This window comes from Chlorocebus sabaeus, chromosome 4, assembly GCF_047675955.1.
Source record: "Chlorocebus sabaeus isolate Y175 chromosome 4, mChlSab1.0.hap1, whole genome shotgun sequence".
In the NCBI taxonomy this organism is placed as follows: domain Eukaryota; kingdom Metazoa; phylum Chordata; class Mammalia; order Primates; family Cercopithecidae; genus Chlorocebus; species Chlorocebus sabaeus.
The window spans coordinates 61,721,279-61,733,089 of NC_132907.1; positions in this window are offsets into that span (position 1 = coordinate 61,721,279).

Sequence of the window (11,811 nt, forward strand, 5' to 3'; positions counted from 1 at the left end):
AAGTTGGGAACAACCAGAGAGAAGTTGAGAGTTGAGGGAAGGGGTTAGGAAAGGTCTGTGACACATGGAACAGTCTTTGAGAGGAGTGCCCTATTAGGTGTATTAGAAAGAGCTGTCCTTAATGGGAAGTTTTCTGTGAGCCAGACACCATTCTTAGGTGCTTTGCAGACATCATCTAATTCCCATAACAACTTATGAGGTAGGTATTATTATCCCCATTTCACAGATGAGAAAAAAATGATGTCTGGTGTTAAGTAATGTTCTCTCCATCACTAAGGCTGAGGTTCAAATCTGATGAATGTCTGCGTACTTAATCATATCTCTACACTGGAGACAGAAAATGATCTATGGGCACATGGGTAAAAATAGTCATAATAATCTAGTAAAACAGATCCATTTAAAATAAAAGGGGGCAGTAAGGATTGTAGCAAATGCAAACTCAGGAGCCCAGACCCAACTAAAAGGGATAGCTTTGTGACCTGAGGAAATGTCGTCTATTGAGGCTAGAACTTGGAGTTGTTTTTCAAGAGAACCGGGAAATGTGGAGTTTTATCTCCTGAATTACAAATGTTGGTAACTACCCATAATTAAAAATAAAAAAAGACTCAAGATGAAACATCTGTAAGTGGTCTATCAGTTTGCAAACTTTGATATACTGCCTTTCCCCAAAATACGCTTCGAGCAACTAGGGGGCAGCATAAGGGTGTGGAGTGTCACTGGAGGTGGAAATGGATAAAATGAAAGGCAAGTTTAGTCCAGCTCACAGTTTCTCCCAGAGGGCAGATATAGAGAGCACAAAGGTCCTGCTATCATGTTGCAGAGCAGAGGCCAACGGAGACGGGAGGAGGATGAGGTAAGGCTCCGCCGCTGGTGCACATTCCGTTTTCTCCAGGCATCCCTAGGGAGGGCACATTCCTCATGGTCAAGAGGCTGAGCTGTTGATTTAAAAGATTCTTAGAATATTCTCTTGAATACCGCCAGAGGGTTCTTCTTGCCTTGGAAACAATATATCTAGGCCATGCCTTGGACTGTGGGACCTCCCTAAAAGGGAGTGGGAAAATGGTCATGACTCTATCCCCCTAGGTAGAGTGTCCTGGGGTCTGACAAGTCCCTTCAGGTCCCTTGTCCATTGATTTCTTCTTCCTTTCCCAGGGAGTAATGCTGGTCACACTGCTGAGTCACGAGCGAATTCCCTGTTCTTTCCCATAAATTTTAGCCCCTGCAGAAAGTTGGAAGATTGAATCCTGTCATCTAGTGAATCTGCAGTTCTTTTTCAATGAAGTTTTAAAATAGTTACAAAGTTATTTACAATTACCTCTTGAAAATATTAGGGCTAAACTATAAGCCCATTCTTCAAGGAATGCAGCTGAATCCCTGAGATTAATTAAAGAATTTAGATGAAGGACCGATGAGAGATGATCTGACGATAAGGACTCAGAGGAGGTTTCCACAAGCTCAGGTATAAAATAAGAGGTGCCCAATTCAGAGATGTGACTGCAAGGTGTAAAAGGAAAGTTTAGGCCTGCGTGTGATCAACTGTTTGTCTCAGTGAGGAACCCATGACTGCAGCCTGTCCAGACAGGCTGCTGGCATGTGTATTTTGAAAAATCTCTGCTATTCCTGACAGCCTTTCCCCAAAAGCCTAATTGAGAACCTCTGTAGTAAAAGAGAAGAGAGATGAAAAAGCTACGCTGGGAGAGCAGGGCTGTGAATTAGTCAAACTGGGCACAAAGCTTTTAGGGAAGATGTGAAAAGGTCTTCACTGTGATTTGGCTACAACAGCCCCTGGGGAGATGATAAATAGATGGAGAGCTTTACAGAGCAATGCTCCTATTGTTCCTAGACAGCACAAGGGTCTTCAGAGATGGTGCCCTGGGGCTGTAACCCTAATTTCTTTTTAACATTCACAACTCAATAGTGCTTACAGATAAAGACCCAGAGATATAATGGTACTTTATCAATTAAAAAAAAAGAATTGAGGCTCTGCTAAATTCTACCACAGAAGAGAGCACAGAATAATACATTCCATTATGCTTTAATTCCCTCCACTGCAAGAATTTAATACAGGGATAGCCCAGCCGTGCCCATGCTCTCTTCCCCTATTATCATAGTTTTTCTCCCTGTTATCATAGTATCTCTCCCATCTCACCTTCCTGCTTCAGCGCATTGCAGGCAGCAACCTGCCAATCCCTGTCCCTCTTACTGTGGCCTCACCTTCACCCTCCTGCCCTACTGGCCCACAGCAGCAGTAGCACAGGCTCTTACTTATGCACTCCCCTACTCTCAGCCTCAACTACATTCTCTCATGTAATCTCCATGCCCATTTGATGAGGCAAGGCAAAGGCTGTCCTTATTTTATAGATGAGGAAATTAAGACAGAAGGTAAAGGGTAATTTTTTCAAGCTTCCAGAGCCATATGCAAACCCAGATTCAACTGGACTTCAAAACATCCTGACAAATACCTAAAATCCCTGACTTGACCACTATGCAATCTATACATGTAACAAAAATGCACGTGGACCCCAGAAATCATACATGTACCCCAGAAATTGCACAGGGACTCCATAAATTTGTACAAATTAGATAAAACAGACTGAAGTATAGTGATTAAATACCTTAAAGTAGGCAAAACAAACAAACAAACGAAACCATCTCATCAACTTTCACTGAATCATCCACACACCCAATCACCTCCCCTTCTTTTTCAAGCTTCTCTAGTCCCCCATCAAGCGCCCTCCCTTTTCAACACAAGGTCACTCTTTCTCTAACTTTTTTGGCTTCCTTTTGCTGTTACCCAATAAATATTCCTCTTCTCCTTTTTGCTATTTATTCTCCTAGACTAAGATTTATGAGAATAGAGTCCAATTCTGTTTCAACACCATTTGTGTGACCTTGGGCAACATAACACTCTGAGAAGAAAATGCAGTTGCTTTCTCCGAGGGGAACCTAGCACCATCGACTTGTATTTGTCTCAGCCTCTGTCCCCATACAGCAGCTTATATTTTATTGGGGTGACTAGGTACACGCACACAAAACAGAGGACGAGTCAATGCTTCTAAAAATTGTGAGGAATCTAAAAGTTTGGTAGAAAGTCAGATAATGAGTGTCCCTGTGGACTAGCATAGTTGGCAATGACCTAATAGAGAAAGAAAGATTCAAGGTAAATCTAAGAGCATGGGTTCAAGTTTTAGCTCAGGCTGCTGTAACAAAACACCACAGACTATGTGGCTTAAACAACAGGAATTTAATTTCTCATGGTTTGGGAAGCTGGAAATCCCAAATCAAGGTGTTACTGGTCAATTTGGTTCCTGGTGAGGGCTCTATTCCTGACTCACAGAAGGCTACCTTCTTGCTCTGTGTTCTCTTGGCTTTTCCTTGGTGCCTGCACACAGAAAGAAAAACAGAGCAATTTCTCTGGTGTCTCTTCTTATAAGGACACTAATCTTATCAGATCAGGGCCCTACCGTTATGACAATATTTAACCTTAATTACTTCCTTGAAAGCCCCATCTCCAAATAAAGCCACACAGGGGCTTAGGGCTTCAACATATGTATTTGTGGGGGACACAAACATTCAGCCCTTAACAGGAGGATATGACTAAAGAGTGTGAAGGAAAGCATTGCGGACCTAACACAGCATGAGAGAAAATGAAGAGGTAAGTGTATATGTATAGGGGTGTATGTGTGTGTGTGTGTAGAGTGTGCACATGCACATGAGAGGACATTATTTCTGAGCAAATATTAATTGAGCACCTACTGTGGGCCAGGCACTGTTCTAGGCACAGGGACATATCAGTGAACAAAAGAGACAAGGCTCCTACCCTCATGAAGTTCACCTTCCAGCAGGCAAAGACAAACATGAACAGAGTAAGTAAATTAGGTAGTAAATTTTATCAGATGTGTACATGGGATAAGCACTACGGAAATAAGTAGAAAGTAGAGCAGGCTATGGAGGCCAGGGGTAGGGATGGTGCAGGGAGGAGGCTGAGAAGCTCAATTAGGGTAATCAACATGGGCTTCATGAGAAGGAGAGAACTGAGCCAAGACTTGAGGGAGGTAGTGAGGTGGTTGAGCCAGAGAAATCGTTGCAGGCAGAGGGAACATAAAACAAAGGCATGAGAGGCAGGAAAATGTAATGACACTCGAGAAAGAATGAAGAAGTGGGAGAGAAGGGAGGGAGAGCAGGAGCTGTAGACAAAGTCAGAGTGACCTCCAAAGCCACTCCAAGGAGGACTTGGTGGGTCCCCTGTATCACTGGGAGCCACTGCAGGGTTTGAACAAAGGAGTGACACAATCTGACTTCCTGAAGCCTGGCTCTAGCTGATGTGTGTAGGGCAAGGAGCTGAGAAGTCAGTAAGCGCTTATTGCAAAGATCTAGAGGAGACATCATGGTGGCTCAGACCAAAATAGTGACGGGGGAGGCAGGAGCAGGGGTCTGATTCTGAAAGTGTTGATGGTAGAGCCAAGAGAACTTACTGACAGGCTGGGAAAGAACAAGGGGAGGCAAGGATGATCTCTAGTATTATGTACACATATTACACCAGATCGTTTCACTAGTTAGAGCTCTCCACCTCCTCCACCCCAACCTCACCACTCTTACTTTAGGGATGAGAAATGCAGGATGCAAAGAACCTCACTGAATTACCCAAAATGTCTATGTGGTTAAGGGATTCAAACCCCAAACTTCCCTGTTTGTAATACTTAGCATAACTTCATTTTACATTGGCTGAGATCCATATTGTTAAATACAGGCATTCCTTGATCATCCTTTGAAAAATTGCCATCCTACTCTCCCTACTTCTCTTTCTTAATTTAGTTTTCTCCCTAGGAACCGCCAAAATCTAACATAATATATATTTTACTCATGTATCTTGTTTAGTATATATTTCTTCCCATGAGAATATAAGAGCAATTTTTCTCAGTTTGTTCACTACTGTGTATCTACTGCCTAGAAGAATGTCTGGTGTGTGGAAGGTGTTCAGTAAATATGTATTAATGGAATGCATGCACCAGTGCGTGAAAGGACAAGGGGAAGGAAGGAAGGAAGGAAGGAAGGAAGGAAGGAAGGAAGGAAGGAAGGAAGGAAGGAGGGAGGGAGGGAGGGAGGGAGGGAGGGAGGGAGGGAGGGAGGGAAGGAAGGAAGGAAGGAAGGAAGGAAGGAAGGAAGGAAGGAAGGAAGGAAGGAAGGAAGGAGGGAGGGAGGGATGGAGGAAGGAAGAAGGGAAGAAAGGAGGGAGGGAGGGAGGGAGGGAGGAAGGAAGGAAGGAAGGAAGGAAGGAAGGAAGGAAGGAAGGAAGGAAGGAAGGAAAGAAGGAAGAAAAGATGGAAAGAAGGAAGGAAATGAGTTAGGAAAGACAAGTAAAGAGAGAAAAAGAAAGACAGGAACTTAAACCTCTCCAGATTTTTTAGTCTCATATATCTACACACATACATACAAATAACAGAACAAAAATTAGAAGTAATGAAATTAATTGAAAAAATTGTTAGTTTTAGAAAACCATAAGTTTTACTTTTATATGTTCATTTTCCCCAAATGATACTGAATCTGGGGACATTTTCTTTATTCCAGAATATTTGAAATCCTGCCAATGTCCACTGGATGGGTAAGAAGCTACGGTGGGAGTTAAAGAAGCTATGAGATAGATTATATTTTAAATGGGTGTTGAGCAATTAAATCCAGTGACTCCATTCTTTCAAGTAATGCCGAGTTGTTTGTATCAGCAGCATTTAGTGGCTCATAATTCTGAAACCCCTCAGGGAAGAAAATGCATCACTGGCTTATGTATGAACTGAACAACTAAAATTTGAGGGCACAAGTTCAGGACCAAGAAAGCTGGCCTTTTCACCCCTGGTCCCTGTGAATCCAAATGCAGTGTAGCCGGCAGGCAAGGAGGTGATGTTCTGTTCCTGACTGAATAACATTGTTCGCTGCAACTCTTCCCATATTGGAAAGGGGTTGAGTTGTGTGAAAACCCATCTCCAGAAATAAGACGTGAATATTTTCAATGAAACCATATGCAATATATATATTTCAGTTTGCAGTTTACAACACGTTTCACATATTTAGCATATTCAGTAGGAAAGGTGGAACTCCCTTCCCCAGGTAGAAGGCAAATCACGTAAACTCAAGCTTTTCATGATCCCTGAGCTGTGTATCTTCCATTTGCCACCCAAGCACCATTCTTCTCCCTTCTCTCTCTCCCTGTTTTCTGTGCTCCTTTGTGCCTAGAAAGTTGATCCCATTGCAGCAAGGATTCCCTGGGCTTCTGGTTTCTCACTAGGCTCATCAATGAGACACTGATGGGAGAAGGAGGGCAGTGGAGAGTCAACCTTGGACATTTTTTTCCCTTCCTCTCTTCCTATGAGGTCTTAAGTCCTCTAGGCACACCACAGTTCCTTTCTGGCAGCTCTTCGGGGTCCCAGACATGGCCTCCTTCCCTTTGCTCCTTCAGGCCTGGAGATGGCAACCAAAGTGTGAAAGAAAAAGGGGAAGAAATGTCAACAATAGCCCCAAATATTGAACCTGGTTTGAGTGTACTATCTATTTCCTGCTAGGATCCAGCAACACACACACTTAATAAGGGAAGAGCGGGGCTCGAATCACATCTGTTAACTCCACGCTCAGGCCTCTTCCTCTGTGTAATAGCTGAGGCTATCAGATGATAAAGCTATACACCTTCTAGAAGAAACCAGATTGCCCCCTTCATTTTTTTTAACAATAACAAACACGTCTCTCACTCTATCATTTATTCAACCTGACCACCAACATTTATTGAGAGCATGCTCTGAGCTAGGCAGTCTGCTGGGTGCTGAAAATACAAAGATGAATGGGGCACAGTCTCTATTCTCAAGTTGTTCAGGTTAGACAAAGGTGGGTGATCCATATCAGGACCCTGGGAAACTGACTTTGAGATGAACATCAGTGTGCAGGAGTTTTCTTAGGGAGCTCTTGGAATCAACACCCATGGAATGGCAGAAAGGAAACAGGACTAGCCACAGGGAGAAGCTGAGATGTGATACAATCTAAATGGACACCTCAACCAATACTGCAGAGAGTTCTGAAGCTTAGATGAGGTTTCAGACCTGAATTTACCTGGGTTTAAGGGATAAAATTTTTCATCTCTGTGTTGATGAATCATTGGATTCTGACCACCCCCAGAAAGGGGATGTGACTTGGCTCACATGGCTCTTTCCAACAAAGGCAATCCCTTGAAGGGACTGACAGCTGATAGCTCTATAGTGGCACTTCCAGCATCTGAGGGAATATGTTCTTCATCTCTGAGGGGAATCAGTATCCCTCAATGTAGGGGAAGGAGGAGAAACAGATAATTATATAAGAATACCATCAGGTCAGCCGTGGGGATGAACACAATGTATTAGGGATGCCCAGAAAAAAAACTTAATCCAGTCTTGGAAGTCTTGAAGAAACTTCCTGAACAAGGTGATGCTTGACTTGAATCTTAACGGCCAAAGAAGAAATTCGCCAGACAAAGGAGGTGTGGCATACAAGGGAATCATGGACATTATGGACAAAAGCAGAGGCTGACCATGGCATGATACATCTCAAAGAAGAAGGATTTCTGGTGCATAAAGTTTGAGACTGAAAGACAAGAAATAAGCTGGAAAAGTACGCAAGATTATTGCAAGGAGACTTTGAATGCTGTGTCAAAGAACTGGAACTTTAGGCAAAGGGAAGCTACTGGGAAAGAAAAGAAAGCCCTCCTCCAGGACACAGCCTTCCTTCAGAGGGTTTGCAGTGACAGAGAATGCCCTGATTAGGGGAGGGGGCTTCAAGCTCTCACCATCTGGATTGTATTCATACTGTATTCATGCAGCTTTCTGCCTTTTTCTTAGCTCCGTCTTCTCTACTTTGAAGGATATCCATTGAGAAGGTATCTGTTCACTAACTGTCCCACCTCCAGAGATACATCCAATTTCAGTCCTAGAGGCATAGATGTGGGTTGAGGCCACATACAGACTAGCGGAAGCTCAGAGGAATTGACCATTCTGGAGGAGCCATAATTTCATTCTGTTCAATTTCATGGGTATAAATCAGCCCCGCCTAAGATGCTCAGAAGGAAAGGACTCCTGATTCTCATCCTTTTCGTTACATTAGTCAAGCCCAAGAAGTGATACTCTTCTCTATATGATGCATGAACTGGAGTAAGACAGTTTAATCAGTCTCTGAGGAATCAGAAGGCTGTTAGGATCCTTCAGTAGCAACTGTCAAACTGAGTAAACCAGGTGTCAAAACACAGTCCTGTGCCATGACGAAATTAATCACAGCATTGAAGGTGACAGCTGAACATGTTCACACCTGACATGAATTTTGTTCTTTGAGAAATGTTCCTGTTGTGTCAGGAACGTCCCTCAGGTTGGCATGGGGACAAGCATCACTCCAGAGAACCATGTCTTCTCATAAGTCTATTTAGACAGCCGTTCAGAATTTTCATTCTAGTTAACAGGCTTAATTATAGTTGAACCACACAGAATTTATTTTTTAAAATATGATTTTTCCCAAGTTAGACAAAGGCTCCAAGTTCAGTTTCTGCAATTTAGATGACCGAAGTGTTAAATACACAACACTGTGAAAAAGAAGACGTTGCACACCTGGATCCTTCCATTTTCCTGGACGGGGGACCTTTGGGCTCTCTTCATTGGCCACAGAAAGTTAAAGATAAAATTCCATGCAGAACATTTTGCTCTCTTCCAGGGAGTAAAATGAGAACACCAAAGGAGAGAAAAGCAGCTGTGACCAGGAAGGAGCCCTGTGAAGGTCAGAGTTGAGAAAAGGCTCAATTTGTCTGAGCTGTTGCTATAGATTTAAAATCTATAACCACGCAATGTTTTTGGCTGATTTTCCAAGGGAATATATGCTCCAAATTCATAGTCATCTATCAGGAGCTGTAAGTTGTTTAATGTTGCTTAAGATGTTTTGGGTGTTGCCAATATAGCTTTCCCTTCAGGGAACATTTTTCTCCTATAATGTTTTCATCTTGGCTTGTTTAAGGCAGAGGCTTTAACAACACATCAAGGGCTTTGCTCGGGGTATCACCACACCCTGACCACACCTCCTCATTCTATACCTCACGACATACAGAAATGAGTCTTTTCATTCATTCTTTCATTCACTAAGCCTTAAAGGATTATATGTCTTCCAGATACTAAGCTTAGAGGCCTTAAGCAAATGGGACAGATCAACAAGTCAACACAAAACCATAATCCAAGATGGTTATTGCCAAGAGATTTGGAACAAAGTGCTTTTAAAACATTTTCCACAAACTTGTCCTCAACTAAATTATGGCTTCATCTCAGTGAGTTTGCCTTCTTAGAGTCTTTACTATGCTCAAATAGAAATATCTCTCATTTAACTTAGTTCTTTCCCGAAGAAAGCATTATTTTCTATTCTTTCTAATGGATCGATCTAGAAAGTCTAAGTATGTTTTACATAATGCTATCAATTATTTCTTCTATTATATCCATATTATAGTTCCCATATCATAAAGATCATCAGGAAATTTTCAAAATTCCAAGCCATTCCATCCAAAGGGCTTTTGTGCCATGAGATTCATTCAAGAGGAAGATGGCTTCCTCCTGAAGAACTGTGTGCAGAATACTGAAGATATGAACCCAGTCATTGGTCTCTTAAACAGAGGGTTCTTGAGAAACAGGAAGAAGTGTCAGCTTAATGTTCTTTCAGTTAAATCGTCTAAAACCATAAACACAGGAATTCCACTTCCTGATCAGTTTATTTATCTCCAACGCCTCTGATGGATAAAAGAGGCAATCTCACATTGTTGATTTGGATGGGTAGCGAGGCATTATTTGCAATATGCTAGAGGAAAGAAAAGTAATGCCAATTCTTTAGAACAATTACAGAGAAGCTGCCAATGGAGCTGGCACTTCTTTATAAACAGTTGGCTTCGAATGGTCCGGAGATTAATTAACTGGAAGGAGGAATGGCCTCATCAGCTTTCACCTTGACGTCATGAAACTACTATTACTTGCTCTTCCCTCCACAAACAAAGGCACTTAAAGCCCTTGGTGACTCAGTTTCCCTATTCCTGTCACCAAAAGCCTTCATGCCTTTCAATGACAATGCCTCTCTAAAGGGACCCCAGCCCTGCTGAACCAGGAAGAGAGAGAGCAAACAGATGCTTATCTGCATGACCAGACGAACAAACTGCTCTCTGGTCTGAACCTGAGCCTGCAGCTGAGTCAGGCACCACCAGAATACTGTCTGGCAGGAGGCCACCGTGCAGCCCTCTGTGGAGGCCCGGGGCCCTAAAAGCGTTCATTCACTCCACATGGGTGCGCAGTTCCCTCCCAAGTGCTACTCACGAATGGTAGACCCAATTACAGACAAGATTGATGGGTCTGCCTGGATTGTTGAACCTACCCTCATTTTTTTTTTCTTTGAAAAAACTAATCTTCACACACAGAAACTCTAGTACAAATAACAGGAGGATTTCTTTAAACAGAGTTTAAAAGGAAACAAAGAAGAAAGCCACAAGAAATATCGCAGAAAGTGACTCAGGAAGCACTGACTGCCACACCTCCCTTCTATACCCACACCCACCCTGCACCTCCCCAACACACACACACCCTAGAAGGGCAATAATTCTTGAGGCCAAGAGTTGAAGATCCTGTCTTGCTGTGTGGGAAAAGTCATAAGCTCTGCCTACGGGAAGCGCATGGGCTTTGAGTGTGTTCTCTCGCTTCCTGGCTAGATTCCTGCAGCTTAGGGGATGAGTTTGCCTTTGTGCCATAACTTCTTAGTAAAGCTGTATTAGAATCCCAAGGCCTCTAATTTCACCTACTAGCATTTTTATTCCAGAGGAAATTACAGAATTTATGGAGCCAAGTATAAAATAAAAACTGGGCCCCCTGTTTACAATAGCAGGAGGAAAATAGCTTTTTTCTTCTCCTTTCTTCTGTGGTTCCTTTTTTGACCTGACAAAGCGTATTTTTTTTTTTTTTTTTTTTTTTTTTTGGTAGAAGGATGTCCCTCTTTACCCAGGCTGGAGTGCAGTGGTGCAATCTCCTCTCACTGCAACCTCCACCTCCTAGGCCCAAGCCATCCTCCGACCTCAGCCCCCGGAGTAAGTGTACAAGCCACCACGTCCAGCTAATTTTTGTATTATTTGTAGAAATAGGGACTTCCTATGTTACACCCAGCCCCATTGTTTTCTTAATTTGCCACTTAATGTTGCATTTCCTTCAGTGCAAGAGAGAATATCAGAGCAAATGGAGACCCTCACAGGTGTCCAGGGTCTAACACTGCAATATACAGGCATATGCACTTGATCTCAAGCCTCCTTCCACCCATGCCTGTGCCCTCACTGCAGGCAGAAAACAGCAGTAATAACTGGACAGTCTCATGGGAGAGAGGCAGAGAAGCCATCCAGTGGCGGTAGCAAGAGACAGGGTCACAAGTGAATCAAGGCTCCACATGCCTTGTGCATGTTCCATTGTCCCATAGGATTTCACTTACAAAGTGAAAATCCAAACAGAAAACTACAAAGAATTTCAAGACAGTGACCACAGAGCATTAAACCCCAAGTAGGGAACTCTTTTCTGAGTGTGGGAACCTAGGCCACTACACTGGTGGCCCACCCATAAAGCCAGCTCTGCTTTCTTCTAATACAGGAAATATTGTGTGAGCATAAAAACTACAAGAGTTTTCCCCACCAAACATGTAGCTGCAGATTAACAGGTAGACACATGCACACACACATTTACATTTGTGTGTAACTGGTTCTTCCCTTATTGTTTTCTTAGACTAGTTGCTCAGATGCAGGATTATTGAGAT